This window comes from Ambystoma mexicanum, chromosome 1p (genome assembly GCF_040938575.1).
Source record: "Ambystoma mexicanum isolate Mex_15411 chromosome 1p, UKY_AmexF1_1, whole genome shotgun sequence".
Classification (NCBI taxonomy): domain Eukaryota; kingdom Metazoa; phylum Chordata; class Amphibia; order Caudata; family Ambystomatidae; genus Ambystoma; species Ambystoma mexicanum.
This window is the reverse complement of record NC_090921.1, coordinates 26,129,967-26,135,966: the sequence shown is the minus strand read 5'-3', so window position 1 is coordinate 26,135,966 and position 6,000 is coordinate 26,129,967. Positions and strand designations below refer to the sequence as shown.

At 43.2% G+C, this 6,000-nt stretch overlaps 1 long non-coding RNA gene across 1 annotated transcript; it reads left to right on the top strand.

Annotated features, from left to right (window-relative positions):
- Window positions 1-519: 519 nt before the first annotated feature.
- LOC138564616 (uncharacterized) lies at window positions 520-5,700 on the top strand. Its single transcript, XR_011300564.1, has 2 exons — window positions 520-669; window positions 5,281-5,700. It is a non-coding gene; the product is annotated as an uncharacterized lncRNA (long non-coding RNA).
- Window positions 5,701-6,000: the final 300 nt, after the last annotated feature.

Genomic DNA, 6,000 nt, shown 5'->3' with positions numbered 1-6,000 from the left:
AGAACATGGCATGATAACCTATTCTGTGGTTTTTTTCCCCACTTTGAGAGTCCGCAGCCATTGCTTTTTGCTCACTGTACTTTAAGAGGAATGTCCATTTGCACATCAGTCTTTGTCCCGCCATGCCAGGCAAACCTCCTTTGAACAAGAGTACCACCAGCAACCCCAGACACGTGTTTCAGCCTTGTTGGGCCTCATCAGTGAGGTGGAGCGGGCATATATGCAGAGTGTCCCACAGCCTTTGTCCCGTTTAGCAAATCCGAGACCAAAAAATAATATGCAGAATTTAACCAGAGACTCGGATGTTATGGGAATTAAAGATAGTGGAGCAAATTCTATGACAAGACAGGAGGCTCATATTATGCATTACAATCTTTACTCTGAAACCACAGCAGCAAAGAAAAAACTTTTACAAACAAAAAAGTTTCAACAACAGAACTAGATAAAGTTCAATGTCAATGCATGGGGAACTCCCCAAACCATCATGGAGGATAGGTCATACCCTGCAGGGGACCAATGAGCAGGGACCCTCCTTTATATATGTCCATTACTCTAACGCCAACCCCTCTTTCTTTGCTGCTGACACCACAGAGCTAAGTCACCCCTTTCAGTTGTGTCTTACATTGTTTGTCAGTAGTAGGCTTTATTAGTTTGAATATGGCATATATGGTAAATATGTGTTAATTACCTTTTATTATAAAGGAATTTGTGTATTTGATACAATGTATCTGGATAGCCGCGTGCGGCCGTTGGTTTCATTTTGGTGTCTTTCAAAAAGAAAATATGTATTATGCTCATACTTCCTGTTTCAGCTCAAGCAGTGGTACAATGGTTGAATTTCTGACTACAGTCCATGAGGTTGTGAGTTCGAGGGAGCTCTCTAATTTATTTCTTCTTTAAAAAATTTCTCGCGCTTGTAAACTCAGGTGTTTCTAGTGCATTAATCAACTCGCTCCCGGCGTGCGCGAGAGCAGTGTTGTTTACACTGTTCCCTCTTCATTTCGCCTGTTTGAATTCGTGCCCCTTGACAGATTTATGGTCACCTGGGGATTCCAGGTGCTGCAGGCTTTGGGTTCGGCCTGCCCCTGTGGCTTATGTTTGTAACAAAAGCCTCTGTTTCAGTACTGAGCCAAGTTAGCTCAAATATAGAGCTGCAGGTCTCCCATGCAGGAAGACCCGGGTTCGCGGCCGACCAGCGCATGTTTATTTGTATATTTTAAGATTAGATATTTTAATTGTTATATTTTAAATAATTGTATTTTACAATGGAGGTATTTTATTGTCACCTTTTTTGCTCAGTTGAGCAGGGATTTCCTAATGGGCATTTGGTCGGTTCATGACTTCTTCAGAAAGATTATAGCACAAACATTTTAATAGTAAAAATGTGGTTTTGTTAAATGTTTGTAATTTCGTATCCCTGGTGACACAACACATTTCCTTACCTTTAGTGCTGGAAAGAAAGAATGTTTACTGATAGACTGTGGGTTTGTTAGGTCAAAGTCTGACCATCCAGCGCAAGAGCCCGATGCACTGCCAGTCTGCAGTTTTATTTTATTTTCTTTGTTTATTTATTCATTTACTTATTTCTTAAGTTATGTGCTTTGCCTTCACTGTAGGTGCCATAAGTTCGGTTTCAGGTTCAGCCTGATTCTATTGCGAGGTTACCCCCTCGTGTACTGCTGATTATCACACCCTGCTCGGGCGAGCAGTTGGAGGTGCACTTGCTCAGTGTATCCTACCTTCAACTTGACAGTTTTCTTTTGTTTGGGTTATCTTCCCTGGAAAGGTGCAGTCACCTGCTCGGTGGCAAGGTTGCCTGGGGTTTCTGCGAGGGGTCCCCTTGTATACGGCTGTGTCCACACCCTGCTAGGGTGAGCAGTTGAGGTACACTTGCTCAGTGTTTCCTCCCTTAAAGTGGGCAACTTGGGTAATTACCTTAACTGACCTGCACCATAACCTGCTCGATTTCAGGCTCTGCCTGAGTTCTAATGCGAGGTTACCCCCTCGTGTACTGCTGATTATCACGCCCTGCTCGGGTGAGCAGTTGAGGTGCACTTGCTCAGTGTACGCTTTGATAAACAATATGTTTAAGTGTTGACTGGAACACATTTGCGTTTTTTCAGAATTGTCAGTGGCCCAGAAAGCTCAGTGAGTATCAGTTTATATAAGGGCCGGGGATTCGGTCCCCTGTGAGGGCGTAACCCCTCTTCTTTGGATATTTTATATATATTTCATATATTATATATTCTTTATTTATTAAGTGCTTTAAAGAAAAGAGTGTGGAAGTGGTTGTAAACAGACCCATATGGGGTTGTACCTTCCTCTCTAACCATCTATCTGGTGTTATCATTCATCTTTTAGTTAAAAATTCTGTCACCCTTTACCTTAGTTAGTTTCAGGACAACTCAGTCCTTTCCTTAGGTTTTGATTCCCGACCTCAATTGCTCCACCCAATACCAGTGCTGATTAAGCTACAGTATTTTCTCTCAACATGAGGAAGAATAAAGATGATGCGTTATGCCTCTATTGAGGTCTGTAGGGCTTAAGGCTCTCTTTAGTGGGGACGTTTGTTCTCCCCTACTTTTGTCCCATTGGACATTCCTTATTCTTTTGGTTTCTGGTGGAGACAGGGTCAGCTCGAGGGTAACCGTTCAGTTTTTTACATGACAAGTTGAGCAACCATGTTTTACTTGGATGGAGTGTTTGGAAACACTTGATGGTATCAGTTAGACGAGTTGCCAAATAATAACTTGCTGGCGCCTGCCTCATGTTTTTCCTCCCAAAGCTTGGCCTATGGTTCAGCTAACCGTCTAACAGTGTGTTGCAACTTCTCCTCTGCTCGAGGAGTACACGCAGGCTTCTGTACCCTCATGAGCGTTGCTTAACCTCTTTAGAGTGCTGTTTTCATATCCGTGCTGACCCTTCTGATACAGGTTCCTATTTTTGGAAAGGTCTACATCAGTCTTTTATCCTGCTGAGATCGATAAGTGAACACCTCACACCACACAACGCTCGTAGTAGTGTTAAGCACCACTCATATACCTGAGGGTTCGTAGTACTGTATAAGTACTGTTTTGCTATGGACAATGTGCTTAGTTTTTCCTTCCCCTGATTCCCTTAGTGGCCAGTCAGCCTCACATGAATACAGTGACTCAGACCTCAGGGTTTGAGGGGACAGTGGTCCCAGATTTCTTCTCAACCTTGCATTTACAGGGCATTGATAATTATCCAGAGTTCTTTCCCCCTCATTCCCCTTCCTGCCATCCTTGGGGGAGATTGCATCATAATATTACGCCTCTGGGAGTATCCAATGGTTTCAGTTTTCCTGCCATCCTTGGGGGAGATTGCATCATAATATTACACCTCTGGGAGTATCCAATGGTTTCAGTTTTTTCCTTTTTACAGGAGTTCTGGCGGGTGACCAGTGCAGACTCGCACTGAGCATTTCCCTCCCGTCTGTTACTTTCCTTTGTGCTAATCTCTGGTATTTCAATAAGTTAACTGGAGTCTGTCCAGTCAGGGGATTGGTTAGAGGCGCTAGTGGGTATTTATTTCTCTTAACGGTGTAAAGCGGGGCTTTAATGTGGTCCTCAGGGTAGTTTTCTTTCTGGATTGCAAGGTTTTTCCTTTGGATAAGTGGGGGAGGTTTCTCCTCTTTTGGGAAGGCTCAATATCCCTTGGTGGGATAGAGGGGTCTGGGAGTGATACTATCCCCCATCCACGTTATGACCCTCTATCACGATGCGTTCCAGAGTCTATACATTAACTTTCAGACGGTGTCTGCCGCTACGATTACCAGAGTGCTGGGATATATATTTGGTTGATGACTTGATTATCATAGTCACCTGCATGGCAGGTGGACCTTTGGGGTTTTCACAAGAGTTTGTTTGCAGTAAGGTGCCAGCTCAGGGTGCTGTGAGCTTCAAAGATCTGCAAATTGGCTGAAATATAGGTTGGACCTCTTCTGGTGTACACCTTCAGTTTAACCATTTAGTGATCAGTTCTTTGCAGTTTAGAGTTTTGCTAAGATTTTGGAAATTTGGTGTCCTCCTTCGGTTACTTTTGATCCGCTAGGGGATTTATCACCAGGGAGGAGGGATCAAGGTTCAAGCACCGGGCATACCTACAAAGGAGTTTAGATATCACTATAATGGTAGTGATTGGATGTCGGATACATTTTTTCTTCTTGCCAAGTTTGGCCTCTTAAGGATCAGGTTTATAATATCTGCCTTTTGTCATGGTAGCAGAGTCCTTCTTCAAGAGTTCGGGAGGTCTGAGGGTCTCCGTGTTGGCGGTTTGACGGGTTTAGCTTCTCAGGTGGGGCCCTCTCTTCCATTCTGCTTCTGCCTCCAGAAGACTTCCCTCCTTAGTATACACATATGTCTGAAGACAATTGTAGATTAATTCTATTGCTTTTCAGCTCCGCTCAGGATGGATTGTCCTATTACAAAATTTATAAAAATGATTTTTTACTCCCATTTTACCCTTTTGAAGATTTGTCTTTCCCTCTTGGTTCCCCAGTGTAGTTCTGTGACATGCCCTGTTTCTAATGCGATATCTTCCTTTAATGCATGGGATGGAACCTATAAGACTTTCACCCCTATGGGGCACTTTTCTTTATCTCCAGGAGAGCTAGGTGTTTGTTTTCATTGGTTTGCTTTCTAGGTCCCCAAAAATGGTACGAATTTAAGTGTTTTGAATATTTGATTGAACAACATAGGTGTTTATTTCAGATGGTTTTGTCCTAACCTATTAGTATAGGAAAACTTTGTTCAATGTTTTCCCCTCTTTTAACCAGTTGGTTTTGGTGGCCTGTAAGGAACGCTGGATTTGGCGCATTCCTGTTTTTCTTGCAGTGGATTTGACTTTGCCTTATAAGACAGCTTTTCGGGCAACCTAGTCTTGGGCAATTCTCTGATTGGTCAACAGATTGATTTAATGAAAGCATTTAAAAAATGTTACCTTTCCTTTAATTTTATTATATTATCTATTATATTGGATCATTTTGTACTTACTAATGAGATGCAAGGGCTTTGAACTTGCATAATATGAGCCTCCTGTCTTGTCATAGAATGACTAATCCCCCACACTAACGTGAGATGGGGGTTTAGATTCTATTAAAGACAAGGAGGCGATTATTATCCCTCCCACCCACCCTGGATATGATATGATATGATATGACAATTGTGATACGCATGTACACAGGTGGTTCAAGTGAGAACATTCTTTGGTTTGTTGTTCTTCCCAACCACCCACCCTTCTTGCTTGTTGTTCTTACAGGTACGAGTTGAGGTTCTGCTCAGGAGTGTGGATAGCAGTTACAAGTTCTGGAGTGCGTGATTTCGGGTGATAAGTCCTATCCAGAAGAACTTCTTCATTGCTTCAGGCTGCGGAAAGGTTGAGATCTCCGGTTTCGCTGGATCCTTTTTCTCTGCGCTACGCAGTTCAACCGTTCCATTGGGCGTCTGGTGCAAGTCAGCTGCAGAAAGAGGGGTTGGCGTTAGAGTAATGGACATATATAAAGGAGGGTCCCTGCTCATTGGTCCCCTGCAGGGTATGACCTATCCTCCATGATGGTTTGGGGAGTTCCCCATGCATTGACATTGAACTTTATCTAGTTCTGTTGTTGAAACTTTTTTGTTTGTAAAAGTTTTTTCTTTGCTGCTGTGGTTTCAGAGTAAAGATTGTAATGCATAATAATCGCCTCCTTGTCTTTAATAGAATCTAAACCCCCATCTCACGTTAGTGTGGGGGATTAGTCATTGTCATGCTTTCACCTGCCTGGCGTTTCTCCGATTGCGTGTCATTTCGGAGACGCTTCCGTATTGTGCCCCGATCCAAGATGGCACCCGGACGCCGATGCAATGCAGTGATATCATCACGTTTGCGTCCACGGTAACCTTTGTTACCCAGAAATAAATAGAACCATCACGGAAGGCTCGTCACGTTGCAATTGTTTGCGGAACACCAGTGTGCCATTGTGAGTATTCTTGCTACGCT